Below are 16,493 nucleotides of genomic sequence, written 5' to 3' on the forward strand. Positions count from 1 at the left end.
ATTCTAGGATATTGCCCCACCCCACTCCATATAAAGGGGAAGAAATTATCTACGGGGCCCAAACCAGTCCCAGGTTCAGAAGAGGCCATGGGTACCAATGGGTGTCTCTGCTGAGATCTTGGTATTCTGCCCTGAGACTGGGACTTAGACCATTGGCTCTCCTGGTTCTCAGGCCTTTGGGCTCGAACTGGAATTTATACCACCAGCTTTCCTGAGTCTCTCCAGCTTGCAGATGGCAAGATCATGGGATTTCTCCGCTTGCATAAACACCTGAGCAAATTCCTCCTCATAAATCTCTTTATATCTATTCTTCCATTGATTCTGTTTCTCTGGAGAATGCTGATTAATATAGGACCCTGACTAATACAATCCAAACAGTAGAACTTCTGTACTAAAGCCAGAGAACAATGTGGAACCCTTGGAATGGGTCAGAAAACACTTTCAGGGGACGGAACAGAATTCTCAATCTGACCAAGTGTTCTCTGGATGTGACCTCTTCAAAAGGGAAAATCCCTAGCACGGTCACTATGGAAAACAGTATGGAGGCCCCTCAAAAAACTAAAAATGGAACTTCCATATGATCCAGCAATCTGAGTATATATCCAAAAGAAACAAAACCAGTATATCAAACAAATATCTGCACTCCCATGACTATTGCAGCACTATTCACAATAGCTAAAATATGGATGGACTCAATCTAAGTGTCATCAATAGATGGATGATAAGAAAATGTGTTGGCCAGGTGCGGTGGCTCATGCCTCTAATCCCAGCACTTTGGGAGGCCGAGGTGGGTGGATCACCTGAAGTCAGGAGTTCGAGACCAGCCTGACCAATATGATGAAACCCCGTCTCTACTAAATAAAAAAAAGTAGCTGGGTGTGGTGGCACATGCCTGTAATCCCCAGCTACTTGGGAGTCTGAAGCAGGAGAATTGCTTGAAACCAAGAAGCAGAGGGGCTGGACATGGTGGCTCATACCTGTAATCCCAGCACTTTGGAAGGCTGAGGCAGGCAGATTGAGCCCAGGAGTTCAAGACCAGCCTGGGCAACATGGTGAACCCCCATCTCTACAAAAAATTTAAAAAAAAAAAATTCTGAGGATGGTGGTAAATGCCTGTAGTCCCAGCTACCCAAGAGGTTGAGGTGGGAGGATCACCTGAACTTGGGATGTCCAGGCTGCAGTGAACTGTGATGTCACCACTGCAATCCAGAGCAAGACCCCGTCTCAAAAACAAAAACAAAAAAATTTTTTTAAAGTGCTATATATGCCCAATGAAATACTATTCAGCTATTTCAGAATGAAATCCTGTCACCTGCAGCAGCATGGATGGAACTGGAGGTCATTAAGTGAAATAAACTGGCACAGAAAGACAAACATTGCATGTTCTCACTCATGTGGGAACTAAACAATTTGGTCTTATGGAGGTAGTGAATAGAATGGTGGCTACCACAAGCTGGGAAGGATGGCAGGGAGAAAGGATGAAGAGGGATTGGTTAATGGGTACCAAAATACAGTTAGATAGGGTGACTATAATTAATAACTTACTGTATATTTCAAAATAGCTAGAAAATTCAGAATGTGCCTAACACAAAGAAATCATAAATATTTGAGGTGATGGATATTCCAGTTCCCCAGATTTGATCATTATACATTTTATGCTTGTGTCAAAATATCACATGTATCTCATACATGTGTGCAACTATTATGTATCAATAAGTTTTTTTAAAGGGAAAATCCCATAAAACAGGGGTTTGACCAAGAGACAAGCTGGCCTCAGAGAATAGATGCTGCTCAGCACCCACTATAAGATTTTCCTAAAATGGCCCTGGTCACAGGATGGTGTCCATCCAAAACACAGCGCTGAGTCCTTCCTTCATCCTGTATTTGTTATACTCCTCTTTGAGAGCATTCGGTAGTCCCTCATTGCCTCCAGAATAAAATCCAAACACTTTGGAAAGGCACAGTCGGACCCCTGTGATCCAGCGCTCACATCCCCTCTCTGGTTTTATCTATTTTCCTTCATGCTTCCTATATACCACTCCCAGGGCTACTCACCACATTCCCCAAATGTGCCATGTACTCTCTTACCTCCAGCCTTCCACCTAGGGAGTTCCTTCATTCTGAGTGCCCTCTCCTTTGCCATCATCCCTGCCCACCTGAGCCCCACATAACCAGCACTCAATATACTGTTTTTTTGTTTTGTTTTGTTTTGAGACAGGGTCTCCCTCTGTGACCCAGTGCGATCTCAGCTCACTGCATGCAATCGCCGCATCCCAGGCTCAAGTGATCCTCCCACCTCAGCCTCCTGAGTAGCTGTAACCATAAGTGTGCACCACAATGCCTGGCTAATTTTTATGTTTTTAGTAAAGATGGGGTTTCTCCATGTTGCCCAGCCTTGTCTTGAACTCCCAAGCCATCTGCCTACCTCAGCCTCCCAAATAAATTAATTCATATTGGTGTATGTCTTTGTCACTGAACTGTGAGCTCCTAGTGCAAATACACATTTTTTCCACTGGGAAACTTTCTTTCCACTAGGAAAAAATGTTTTCCTAGCACTGGGCACAGTGGCTCATGCTTGTAATTCCAATACTTTGGGAGGCTGAGGCAGGAGGATCGCTTTAGCCCAGGAGTTTGAGAGCAGCCTAGGCAAAACAACAATACCTCATCTCTATGAGAAAAAAAAAAAAAAATTAGCTGGGCATGGTGGTGTGTGCCTGTAGTCCCAGCTACTTAGGAGACTAGGGTGGCAGAATTGATTGAGTCCAGAAGGTTGAGGCTGCAGTGAGCTACGATCACTCCACTGCACTCTTGCCTGGGTGACAGAATGAAACCCTGTCTCAAAAAACAAATAACAAATAACCAGAAGAAGGCTGGGCGCTATGGCTCACCCCTGTAATCCCAACACTTCAGGAGGCCAAGGCTGGCGGATCACGAGGTCAGGAGTTCGAAACAGACTGGCCAACGTGGTGAAACCTCGTCTCTACTAAAAATACAAAAATTAGCCAGGCGTGGTGGCAGGCACCTGTAATCCCAGCTACTTGGGAGGCTGAGGCAGGAGAATTGCTTGAACTTGGGAGGCGGAAGTTGCAGTGAGCTGAGATCGTGCCACTGCACTCCAGCCTGGGTGACAGAGGGAGACTCCATCTCAGAAAACAAACAAACAAAAAAACCCCACAACTTTCTCATTTATCTCCATAACCCAACACATACATTTATTTGTTCAACAAATATATTTTGAATTAAATACCTGCTATGTAAAGGGACTGTGCTAGGTATTGGAGATACAAAAATGAATACAACAAACTTATAAGCCTTCGAAGACTTTAGTATTTAGTGGAGGAAACTGACAGCCTCACCCTTAATAGTTAGAATACATAAGAGAATGTAACTACTGCAAAAGAGGTAGAGAAAAGTACTCTGCCATTCAGACGAGAGAGGGCATTTGGGTGAGGATACCAAAAAAGGCTTCCTGGAAGAGGTAGCATCTGAGCTGGAGCTAGAAGAGGATTTTAATTGGTAAAGATTAGGTGTTGAGAAAGCAGAGAACAAAGCATGAGTAAATGCACAGGGGCAGGAAAATACATGGTGAGTCTGGTTAATCTTTAACCTTAAATGCCAGACTAAGAAATTTGGGGGAGACAGGGTATGCTGGCTGACACTTGTTTTTTTGTTATTGTTGTTTGTTTGTTTGTTTTTGAGATGGAGTCTTGCTCTGTCACCAGGCTGGAGTGCAGTGGCGCGATCTCGCCTCACTGCAACCTCTGCCTCCCGGGTTCAAGTGATTCTCCTGCCTCAGTCTCCCGAGTAGCTGGGACTACAGGCATGCACCATCACACCCAGCTAATTTTTTTGTATTCTTAGTAGAGACGAGGATTCACCATGTTGGCCAGGATGGTCTTGATCTCCTGACCTCGTGATCCGCCCGGCTCTGTCCCCCAAAGTGCTGGGATTACAGGAGTAAGCCACTGTGCCTGGCTCGTGGCTGACACTTATAATCCTAGGACTTTGGGAGCCTGAGGCAGGAGGATTGCTTGAGCCCAGGAGTTTGAGGCTGCAGTAAGTCATGCTCACACCACTGAACTCCAGTCTGGGCAACAGAGTAAGGAAAAGAAGGCACCAGGCTTTTTTCAGTAATACACAACATATAGATCTATAACATGTACAGACCATATACAGCTCCAACCACATCTGTTCAGAACATACACTTCTCCTACAACCCTACACAACCCCACCCCACAGTCCCTCCGAATCCTCACTGACAGCCTGACTTTTTTTTTTTTTTTTTTTTTTTGAGACAGAGTCTTGCTCTGTCTTCCGGGCTGGAGTGCAGTGGCCAGATCTCAGCTCACTGCAAGCTCCGCCTCCCGGGTTCACGCCATTCTCCTGCCTCAGCCTCCGGAGTAGCTGGGACTACAGGCGCCCGCCACCTTGCCCGGCTAGTTTTTTGTTTTTTTTTTACCTTTTCTGTGGTTGCAGAGCTGATGGCTTTCCTGAGTTGCAGGGCCCAAGATGCAGACAACCTCATCAGTCTCTGTTCCTGAGAGACCAGGGCCTACTATGTACATGCCAAAGTAGAGGGTCCTCTCTTTGGCACGGGAGCAGGTGACTCCTTCATGTCTCTCTCCCTATCCCAAGCCCCATCCATCTCTCAGATGACAGGAGTGGATGCCAAAAGACCCTGACTGTTCAGGTTCTCCTGGGTGACATCCCCTGGTCCCCTGAGGCCTGTCTCCTCCTCCTCAGCCGCTCCTCCTCCAGGCAAGGCTCATCCTTAGGCACAAGATGCCTGCATTTCCTCTTTTGGCTTGGACTGTCATTCCCTCCAGAATTCATTCCTCACACTGTTCCTTAATAAAATCTATCTCAAAAACTCTAGGTTCCTTCCCAGCCACTTCCTAACCCAGGAAATAAGTAGTAGCTGTGCTCTTTCTCTCCCTCTTTCCCTGGCTGGAATTTGGGCCTCAAGCTTCCCATCCCACTGAGAAGTTCCAAAGTAAAGACTGTCACAAGAATATAAGTGGCTTCCAAACCGAGGGTCCTCAAAATCAGTGCTGCAGAGGGAGTCCCAAGGCCCCTCCAAGCCAGTCAGTCACCAGTGGCACCTACAAGCAGAAACTGTCTCTTTTCTAATCACAGCAGGAGAGGACCATGGAAAGCTGTGATAGCCTTTCCCTCTGACACCTTGGGTGGCAAGGACAGTGATGGGCATGACTGGACAGAGACGAGTGGGCAGCTGATGGAGAGGGCACACTGGCCTGGGGGTCAGGAGACATGTATTCTTACCCCAGCTATGTCATGGACACCTGGGTAATATTGTGGCAGTTGCATTCCCTCTGTAGCCTCAGCACCCTTGAATGTAAACATAAAAGGGGTCTCTCTTGGCTGGATGCGGTGGCTCACACCTATAATCCCAGCACTTTGGGAGGCAAAGGCAGGCGGATCACTTGAGGTCAGGAGTTCGAGACCAGCCTTGCCAACATGGCGGAATGTTGTCTCTACTAAAAATACAAAAATTAGCCGGGCGTGATAGTGGGCTCTTGTGATCCTAGTGACTCAGGAGGCTGAGGCACGAGCATCGAACCCAGGAGGCAGAGGTTGCAGTGAGCCCAGACAGCGTCACTGCACTCCAGCCTGAGCGACAGAGCGAGACTCCATCCAAAGAAAAAAAAAGGACCTTTCTCTTCCAGCTATAATGTCCAAGGAGGCTCTGAAGTGGTGAGTCCGGCTTCCATACATACCTTCATTTTGACAATGCTCAGGACTCAGAGGCAAAGCTGTCCCCATTTTGGGAAGTGATCAGGGCTGCTCCTGAGGTAAGGGAGAAATGCCTATGGCAACAGGAAACCTATGCCTGCCATCCTCTTGTCCCCTCTATTAGTTCCAAAACAGGGTCCCAAATGCCCAGTACACTGGTGAGCTAGTAAATTCATTAATAAAAACTATCTTGGGCCGGGCGCAGTGACTCACACCTGTAATTCCAGCACTTTGGGAGGCCGAGGCAGGTGGATCACTTGAGGTCAGGCATTTGAGACCAGCCTGGCCAACATGGAGAAACCCTGTGTCTACTAAAATACAAAAATTAGGCGGGCGTGGTGGTGGGCTCCTGTAATCCCAGCTATTCCGGAGGCTGAGGCAGGAGAATCGCTTGAACCTGGGAGGCAGAGGTTGCAGTGAGCCAAGATGGCGTCACTGTACTCCACCCTGGGCAAGACAGAGCCAGACTCCCTCCCAATTAAAACAAACAAACAAAAAACAACTCAGCCGGGCGTGGTGGCTCATGACTGTAATCCAGCACTCTGGGAGGCTGAGGCAGGCGGATCATGAGGTCAAGCATTCAAGACCAGCCTGGCCAACATGGCGAAACTTCGACTGTACTAAAAATACAAAAATTAGCCAGGCTTGGTGGTGGGTGCCTGTAGTCCCAGCTACTCGGGAGGCTGAGGCAGGAGAATTGCTTGAACCTGGGGGCAGAGGCTGCAGTGAGCCGAGGTCATGCCACTGCGCTTCAGCCTGGGCAACAGAGCGAGACCCCGTTTCAAAAAAAAAAAAATATTTCTTGTCCCGACACAGTGGCTTACGCCTGTAATTCCAACACTTTAGGCCTAGCTAGCTGGGAAGATTACTTGAGACCAGGAGTTCAAGACCAGCCTGGGCAACATAGTAACACCCTGTCCCTACAAAAAAATTTTTAAAATTAGGTTCTGCTGGACAAGGGGGCTCTCTGCCCTGTTCTTTGAGCCTGCTTAGAGGACACTGCCCTGAAAAGGCAGCCCTACTCATTTCTGCAGGGTGCTAGAAGGGGTTCTAGCTCCACTGGGAAGCCTGAGATTCTATTATGAGGAGCAAAGGAAAACTCCTCAGATGCTCAGGAGGGAGCTCAGGCTGTGGGGAGCCAGTGCAGATGTGGAGAAGGCTGCTTCTGTGGCTAGATAAAGAACATCAGGTCCTTTACTCACATGTAGCTGTGGTGGCTTTCACAAGCATTCTGTCAGGGTGTTTTCACCCGTATCAGGAGAGGAAAGCAGGAACTTTAACATTTGACTGGTGATATTGCCAAAACACAAAAAATTGAATTGCTCCAGGCCACACAGCGGGAAAGTAGCCAAGTGGATTTCAAAATCTCCACTCTGTACCTCTGACTTCCTGTCTCACAGTCTGGGAGGATAGTAAGGAAGTACTTAGCCCTTTGCTTCCGGGATATCAAAGGGCAAAAGTAATAATTGCTCCCTATCTCCCTCCCCTGCCCAAGGCTAGAGGAAGGTCCTGGCAGCTCCGCTGGCTCACAGGGCTACTTCAGGGCTCCATCTAATTAGCCTCCCTCTCCCTGGTGCTGCATTAGCCTTGCATGGCCCTTAGGTATACAGGGCCAAGCTCTGCCTTTGGTACAAACACGCTTGAAGCATCAGGCTCTCTCAAAGGACAGTTTCACTGAGCTCATTCTCCAGTTTTAGCCACAGAAGGGATGGAAGCCTCAGAGAGATCCTCATAGCCTTGGTCTTCCTTTACCCACTGAATCAGAGGGAGACCACCAACCCCTGATATCTGCCCCTGCCTCACTTACGCTGCAGGGCCTCTCAGTAACCCTGCCTAGCCCACAGGGCAGACATTAGTCACACAGTGGAGACTTAGTGCTCAGAGAAGAGAAGGGAAGTTCTCTTGGTCCACCCTAGTGTTTCAGTGGTGGTGACTCAGGGCCTAGAACTTCCCAACCACCCCCCTAGTGGTTTCTTCTCTGCACCATGTACCATGACCTTCACAACATGCCTGGCGCTTTGGGTGTGGTTCTCCCTCTAGTCTCTGACTCCTGGGTTTTTTCCACTGTACTAGAGCTTCTTCCAACAGCCCTTGCTTGGAGTTGGCAGCTCTGTAGCTTGACCTCACTCTGCAGGAGGCCACACCCCACCTTTTAAAGCTACAGGGTCAGCCGAAGGCTACCTCAGTGGAGACCTCCCAGCCTCAGCTTCCTCTCCAGTTGTCTTTTGGCTGCAAACTCATGGTGTCACAGACAACCCCCAACCTGACCCCCCACCACAAACTAGTTCTCAAGCACCCAAATTCCTCCCCTTTCCTAAGGAAGACTGCCTGTCAACCAGGGATGAGTATAGGCTGTGCCAGCATCTCTATGGTAACCATGGGCTGCAGCTTCCTGCCTTGATCCAGAGCTTGCACCCGTGGCAGGGCTCGCTTGCAAGGAGGGCTGGCTGTCACAGTAGGCCCTCACTACACATCTCACTAGCATCCTTGCATGGGGACAGCTTAGGGAGGCAGCACAGCTCAGGAGTTCTTTGAGGAAGGTCTGAAAGGGGGCAGACGGGGAAGGCCCTCCCTTCTTTGTGGAATCAATTCTTCAGCGTAGGCTGTGGGGCTCCAGTGCTAACTCTTTTTCAGGGCAATGGGTGAAAGTTGAAAATGTGAGTTTGTGAGCTGGCTTTAGACTTTGCTCTCTTGGGGGGTACAGGAGAGAGATTGCAATTGATTAGGCAATAATCCCAGTTCCTTGCCACCCCTAACTCCATAAAATGTCCCCCGGGGCAGTTGAGGAGCTTTTTTTTTTTTTTTTTTTTTTTGAGACAGAGTCTCTCCAGAGTAGCTGGGACTACAGGTGCATGCCACCATGCCTGGCTAATTTTCGTATTTTTTGTAGAGACAGGGTTTCACCATGTTGGCCAGGCTGCTCCCAAACCCCTGAACTCAAGTAATCAACCTGCCTCGGCCTCCCAAAGTGCTGAGATTACAGGCGTGAGTCACCGCATGCGGCCTTGCACAATCCTTCTTGTCATGTTCAACTTCTTTTCTAAATCTCCTTGGAGGGCAGTTAGGTGTTTGCACTTCTGTGATATAGAATCAAGAATACCAGTGGGTGCGGTGGCTCACGCCTGCAATCCCAGCACTTTGGGAGGCTGAGGTGGGCGGATCACCTGAGGTCGGGTGTTCAAGACCAGCCTGACTAACAGGGAGAAACCCTGTCTATACGAAAATTACCAAATTAACTGGTCATGGTGGTGCATGCCTCTAGTCCCAGCTACTCAGCAGGCCAAAGCAGGAGAATTGATTGAACCCAGGAGGCAGAGGTTGCGGGGAGCCGAGATCGCACCACTGCACTCCAGCCTGGGCAACAAGAGTGAAACTCTGTCTTAAAAAAAAAAAAAAAAGAATCAAGAATACCATGTTAGCTGGGCGTGGAGTTAGCATGGAGTACTGCTTGAGCACAGGAGTTCAGGGCTGCAGCGAGCTTTGATCATGCTACTATACTCCAGCCTGGGTAACAAAGCAAGACCTTATCTCAGGAAAAAAAAAAAAAAAAAGAAAGAAAAGTAATTCCAAAATAGCTCAAATACTTAGCTTCACCTTCGGTCAAGTGATAGTGAAGATTCCAATGATGTCTACAACAGCACTAAATGAGAATAGCTAGAGGCCTCATTCCTCTACAGTTCATTCTGATCACAGTCTGCAGAAGTTAAGGAATCTCTTCAACTCTTCCACCCTGAATGCCCCCCTGATTCCTTTGAGGTGTTCTCTCTCTCTATTAGATTAACAGCCTAAGGACCCTTCTGCCTCCCAGAGTGCTGGGATTATAGGTGTGAGCCACCATGCCCAGCCTTAATATGTACTGAACCCTTTAAATTCGTTATCTAATTTAATCCTCACAACTACCCATTTTAACAGAAATAGGAACTGAGTCTTAGGGAGGTAAAGTAACATGCCTAAAGTCACTTGGGCACATGTGCTGGAGCCAGGCCTCAAAGAAAATGAAATCCAGAGGCTGGGTGCGCTGGCTCACGCCTGTATATCCCAGCACTTTGGGAGATGGAGGCAGGTGGATCACATGAGGTCAGGAGTTCAAGACCAGCCTGGCCAACATGGTGAAACTCCGTCTCTACTAAAAATACAAAAATTAGCCTTGCATGATGGCTTGCGCCTGTAATCCCAGCTACTTGGGAGGCTGAGGCAGGAGAACTGCTTGAATCTGGGAGGCAGAGGTTGCAGTGAGCTGAGATTGGGCCACTGCACTCCCGTCTGGGCCACAGAGTGAAACTCCGTCTCAAAAAAAAAAAAAGAAAAGAAAAGAAAAGAAAATGAAATCCAAGTAGCAGCTTGAAATCCAGGTAGAAGCTTAGCAGCTGGGTAGGCTCCCTACATGGAGAACAGGAGCTGCCACTACCGCTAAGAGCAGGGACAGCAGGGTGCTCCTCTCAGTAAGCTCCCAAGAAAATTGCCAGGCCATGCTGAAAAGGGCTCTCACTGATCTAATGAAGCAGAAAATCAATGAGGTTTACATGAGGCATTGCGGCTCAGAGGCTGCTCCCCCACGCATCTGAGCACCAGGAATGTGCTGGGGCCCAGGTGACCATCTGTAGCAGCTCCTGCCAGCCTGTTTCTGTGCCACTTTGTTAAGTCCCAGAGGCAGGGGATGGGGAAACACAGAGAGAGTGACTCTGTCTGAGGAAGCCCTATTTTTCTTTTCTTTCTTTTTTTTTTTGGAGACAAAGTCTTACTCTTGTCCACCAGGCTGGAGTGCAATGGCATGATCTCGGCTCACTGCAACATCCACCTCTGAGGTTCAAGCGATTCTCCTGCCTCAGCCTTCTGAGTAGCTGGGATTACAGGCGCCTGCCACCACGCCTGGCTAATTTTGTATTTTTAGTAGAGATGGGGGTTTCACCATGTTGGCCAGGCTGGTCTCGAACTCCTGACCACAGGTGATCCGCCCACCTCGGCCTCCTGAAGTGCTGGGATTACAGGTGTGATCCATGGTGCCTGGCCTAGGAAGCCCTATTTTTCTATCTTTCTGCCCAGGCTTTTCAGAAAATAGACATCTCCCTCCTGCTCACACCACTTGGAGAGAAGCTCTTCACCTCTCCTAGGGACATGGAGGCACAGACGGCAGGGCCTCCAGCTGCTCTGCATTGTCCTCCAGCAAGAGGGTCCCAGACAGTAATCACTGTGCAGTAGGAACCTCAGGTTTGGGAGCCACACAGACTTGGGTTCAAATCCTGACTCTGTTCCTACTGCCTGAGCGCTTCTGGACAAGTCCCTTAACCTTTTGAAGCCTTAAGCATCTGTGACATAAAAAAAAAAAAAGCCCCCATGTGAAAAGTTTAATGCAAATAAAAGTACTTGGCACAGGGGCCGGGCTCGGTGGCTCAAGCCTGTAATCCCAGCACTTTGGGAGGCCGAGATGGGCGGATCACGAGGTCAGGAGATCGAGACCATCCTGGCTAATACGGTGAAACCCCGTCTCTACTAAAAAAAAAATACAAAAAACTAGCCAGGCGAGGTGGCGGGCGCCTGTAGTCCCAGCTACTCGGGAGGCTGAGGCAGGAGAATGGCGTAAACCCGGGAGGCGGAGCTTGCAGTGAGCTGAGATCCGGCCATTGCACTCCAGCCTGGGCGACAGAGCGAGACTCCATCTCAAAAAAAAAAAAAAAGTACTTGGCACAGGGTGATTGCCCAGTAAACCATATTCCTATTGCAGGAAATGACTTGGGAAGAAGTGAGTTTGTGGTTCCTGTTCTGACAGTTTGTTTCACCTATTTTGGACTGTAAATTTTTTTTTTTTTTTTTTTGAGACAGAGTCTCACTCTGTCCCCCAGGCTGGAGTGCAGTGGCATGGCGTGATTTGAGCTCACTGTAACCTTCATCTCTTGGGTTCAAGCAATTCTCCTGCCTTAGCCTCCTGAGTAGCTGAGACTACAGGCATACACCACTGCACCCAGCTAATTTTTGTATTTTTAGTAGAGACAGAGTTTCTTTTCTTTTCCTTTCTTTCTATTTTTTTTTTTTTTTTTTGCGACGAAGTTTCACTCTTATTGCCCAGTCTGGAGTGTAATGGTGCGATCTAGGCTCACGGCAACTTCTGCCTCCGGGGTTCAAGCAGTTCTCCTGCCTCAGTCTCCCAAGTAGCTGGGATTACAGGCACCTGCCACCATGTCCAGCTAATCTTTTGTATTTTTAATAGAGATGGGGTTTCACCATGCTGGCCAGGCTGGTATTGAACTTCTGACCTCAAGTGATCCACCTGCCTTGGCCTTTCAAAGTGCTGGGATTACAGGCGCGAGCCACTATGCCTGGCCCATTTTGGACTGTAACTGATTCTTAGAATCCTTTTTGGCCCTTGCCCAAGTCTATCTTTGACTCCTTGCTCAGATAAAGGCTGCTGTAAAACCTGTTCCCCTGCTTTTATTTTCCCCTAAAATTAGAGATGGGGGAGCAAATATCACTGTTGCCCAGGCTGGTCTCGAACGCCTGGCCTCCCAAGGTGCTGGGATTACAGGCATGTGGACCACCATGCCCATCCCTCCACTGCTTTTTAAAAGAAAAACACCTTATTACTTAGGACTAATGTCAATTGTATATACAAGGCTGGCTATCAGTTTCCCAGTTTTTTATGGTGTGTCTAGGATGTAAAGCACATGAATGTTTCCAGTCATTGTCAAACACTGGTTTGTCTCTGCCCCTTGCGTGGATTCAGAAAGCCAGCCCCTGCCCAGGAGGCTCTGGCCTACTTCAGTTTTGTTTTCCTTACAGGTTGGAAAGAGGCAGCCATATAATTGACCAGACAGCAGCAGAGTGAGCCACATGTCTGGGGGAACCAGCTTGCTCAGTACAGCTCTTTGCTTTGGCCTCACACTGCCCTGGGTTTAACTGCTGGCTCTGCCACTCATTTCAATATGGGCAAGTTTCTTGATCTCCTGGGGCCTCGGTAGAATAGGGGTAATACTGTTTCTTTCTTTTATTTTTTTTTGAGATGGAGTTTTGCTCTTGTTGCCGAGGCTGGAGTGTAATGGCACGATCTTTGCTCACTGCAGCCTCTGCCTCCCAGGTTCAACGGGTTCTCCTGCCTCAGCCTCCCAAGTAGCTTGAATTGCAGGCGCCTGCCACCACGCCTAGCTAATTTTTTGTATTTTTAGTAGAGACAAGGTTTTGGCATGTTGTCCAGGCCTGTCTCAAAATCCTGGCCTCAGGTGATCTGACCACCTCAGCCTCCCAAAGTGCTGGGATTACAGCCTGAGCCACCACACCCAGCCTGTAATACCGTTTTCATACGTTGCTGTAAACTTTAAATGTAAAGCTCCGGGCCGGGCGTGGTAATCACGCCTGTAATCCCAGCACTTTGGGAGGCTGAGGCAGGCGGATCACGAGGTCAGGAGATTGTAGACCATTCTGGCTAACACAGTGAAATCCCATCTCTACTAAAAAATACAAAAAATTAGCTGGGTGTGGTGGCACACACCTGTAATCCCAGCTACTCCGGAGGCTAAGGCAGGAGAATCACTTGAACCAGGGGGGTGGAGGTTGCAGTGAGCCGAGATCGCGCCACTGCACTCCAGCCTAGGTGACAGAGCGAGACTCCGTCTCAAAAAACAAAAAAAAAGTACAGCTCCAGTGCTCAGTAGGTGCTCAACAAATATTAATTCGCTCTCTTTTTTTTCTTTTTCTCTTTCTGCTGGAGTGCAGTGACCGGAACTCGGCTCACTGCAAGCTCCGCCTCCCGGGTTTACGCCATTCTCCTGCCTCAGACTCCCGAGTAGCTGGGACTACAGGCGCCCACCACCTCGCCCTGCTAGTTTTTTTGTATTTTTTAGTAGAGACGGGGTTTCACCGTGTTAGCCAGGATGGTCTCGATCTCCTGACCTCGTGATCCGCCCGTCTCGGCCTCCCAAAGTGCTGGGATTACAGGCTTGAGCCACCGCGCCCGGCTTAATTCTCTTTTCTATCCCTTTTGGGCAATTTGGAATGTGGAACTGAAGATGCTTCCTGGAAAGCTCCCAGGAGCCCAACCTAAGGAGAGGGAATGGCCCAGAGGAGCCAGGAGCGAGACCTTTGACACTCCCTGCTTCCCTACCTGTTGCTGCCTTGTCTGGGCTGGAGTTGTGCTAAGAGCAGTTCTGGGACAGATGAGAACAACTGTTCTGCCTGGGGCTAAGGACTGAACCCTCCAGGTAGATGTCAATTACCAGCCCTCCCATTTTCTCAGCCTGTGTCTCAAAGCAAGGTGCAAAGGAAGGGAGGTCTCTGAGGAGTGAAAATGCAGCTTTAAGAGGGAGGCTACTGAAGTTGCTATTCTAGTCCACACCATTTGTAGGCAGCCTCTTGCAACCAGCAAGCTGTTTTACTCCACAAAAACAAACACTTTCTGGGGAAGTGAGGACTGCACTGTACAATCCTTACAGGTTCCATGCCAGTTTGGGAGTTAGAGGAGGCAGAAGAGCACAGGTCCTGGGGCTATTTTGGAAGGAAATGGGCTTCTAAAATCTATTCTCTGGATTAGTAGTACTAGCTACCTGCAGGATTAGTGTTTATCATATTGTAGTCACCGTCACAATGCTTGCCTTTCCTGAATAGCACCTATACTATCATTTATTTAGCACTTTTCTTTAAATTGACTATTTTACTTAGACTTATCCTTAGCAAAATATGGGCCTGACATGCCAATTACCTTTCTTATTTTTCTTCTTTTTTTTTCGTTTGAGACGGAGTCTCGCACTGTTGCCTGGGCTGGAGGTGCAGTGGCGCGATCTCTGCTCACTGCAACCTCCGCCTCCCAGGTTCAAGTGATTCTCCTGTCTCAGCCTCGTGAGTAGCTGGGACTACAGGTGCCCGCCACCACAACTGGCCAATTTTTTGTATTTTTTTAGTAGAGACAGGGTTTCACTATGTTGGCCAGGCTGATCTTGAACTCCTCACCTTGAGATCCGCCCATGTCGACCTCCCAAAGTGCTGGGATTACAGATGTGAGCCACTGTGCCTGGCTGTTTTTTTTTTTTTTTTAAGAGATGGGGATCTTGCTGTTTTGCCCAGGCTGGACCACAGTGACTGACTATTCACAGGTGCGATCATAATGCACTACAGCTGTGAACTCCTGCCTCAGCCTCCCAGGTAGCTGGCACTACAAGTGTGTGCCACTGGGTCTGGCTAATGCCAGTTATGTTTAAAAACACATATACATTTAACATATATAACTTTTACAATTAAAAAAAAGTTCATTCATCTGAAATTTACTCTCTCAACCTCCTGGAGGTGTGCTAACCACACTTTAGAAAACAATGGGTTAGGCTGGGTGTAGTGACTCATGTCTCTAATTCCAGCACTTTGGGAGGCCGAGGCAGGAAAAATGTTTCAGCCCAGGAGTTCAAGACCAGCCTGGGCAACATGGTGAGACCCAATCTCCACAGAAATTTAAAAAATTACCAGCCTGTCCGGGCAGGGTGGCTCACGCCTGTAATCCCAGCACTTTGGGAGGCCGAGGTGGGCGGATCATGAGGTCAGGAGATCGAGACCATCCTGGCTAACACGGTGAAACCCCGTCTCTACTTAAAAAATACAAAAAATTAGCTGGGCATGGTGATGGGCGCCTGTAATCCCAGCTACTTGGGAGGCTGAGGCAGGAGAATGGCATGAACCCGGGAGGCAGAGCTTGCAGTGAGCCGAGATTGCGCCACTGCACTCCAGCCTGTGCAACAGAGTGAGACTCCATTTCAAAAAAACAAAAAAATTACCGGCCTGGCCAACATGGTGAAACCCCTTCTCTATTAGAAATACAAAAAATTAGCCAGGCATGATGGTGGGCGGCTGTAATCCCAGCTACTCAGGAGCCTGAGGCAGGAGAATCGCTTGAACCCGGGAGGCGGAGGTTGCAGGAGCTGAGATCGCGCCACTGCACTCCAACCAGAGTGACAGTGCAAGTCTCAAAAAAAAAAAAAAAAAAAAAAAAAAAGTTTAATAAAAGAAAAAACACTGGGCTAATGAAGAACTTGGTAGTGGAATGACAGTGACATGCTCACGCTGGAAACTTTGGCTTGGTATATCACAAGGCACTGTGACTAGCTAATAAGGGTATGGATGATATCAGTTTACAGCAACCGTCTTATGGGGCCTTCAGTCATGAAATGGTGAGCATTCGCCTAAACATGAAAATGAAACATTACCAAAACTCAATGCTAGTGGACCTCTGGTTAAACAGATAAATTGACCTGATATATTTATCTTAGCTCCTTCCCCAAGTCCCACTAAAGCGATAGGAAAAGAACACACAAAAGTATAACCACACAAAGGTGAGGAGACTGGAAGGTGAGAGACTACGGCAGGAGAAGTCTGCCAACAACGCTTTGGAAAGTAGAAATCAGTGGAGACTGAGACCATAGTGAAATCCAAGTGCCCACACTGACAGGGAGTGAAAAGATGGAAGCTGATTTGCTCTGAAGAGCACTGTTCAGGCTCAGGAATTGGAGGTACCAGGTACCATGGAAGGGAAGGGTAAAGTGTGGGGCTGAAACAGGGGCTACAAGGAAATGCTAAGCTCCCAGACTTCTATTCCCACCTGCAACAAAATGGGTACCTCCTGCCTCCACCTTCAAGGAGAACAGGTTTATTTTCTGAGGAAATGCAATCAGGGCGCAAGCACAATGGTGAGGGTGCCGACTAAATACTGGGGCGTAAGAAATAGTCTGTATGCAGAGAAATCCCTTCCCCAGGTGATTCCCAGAAAGGTG

This window comes from Piliocolobus tephrosceles, chromosome 13 (assembly GCF_002776525.5).
Source record: "Piliocolobus tephrosceles isolate RC106 chromosome 13, ASM277652v3, whole genome shotgun sequence".
NCBI classification, from domain to species: domain Eukaryota; kingdom Metazoa; phylum Chordata; class Mammalia; order Primates; family Cercopithecidae; genus Piliocolobus; species Piliocolobus tephrosceles.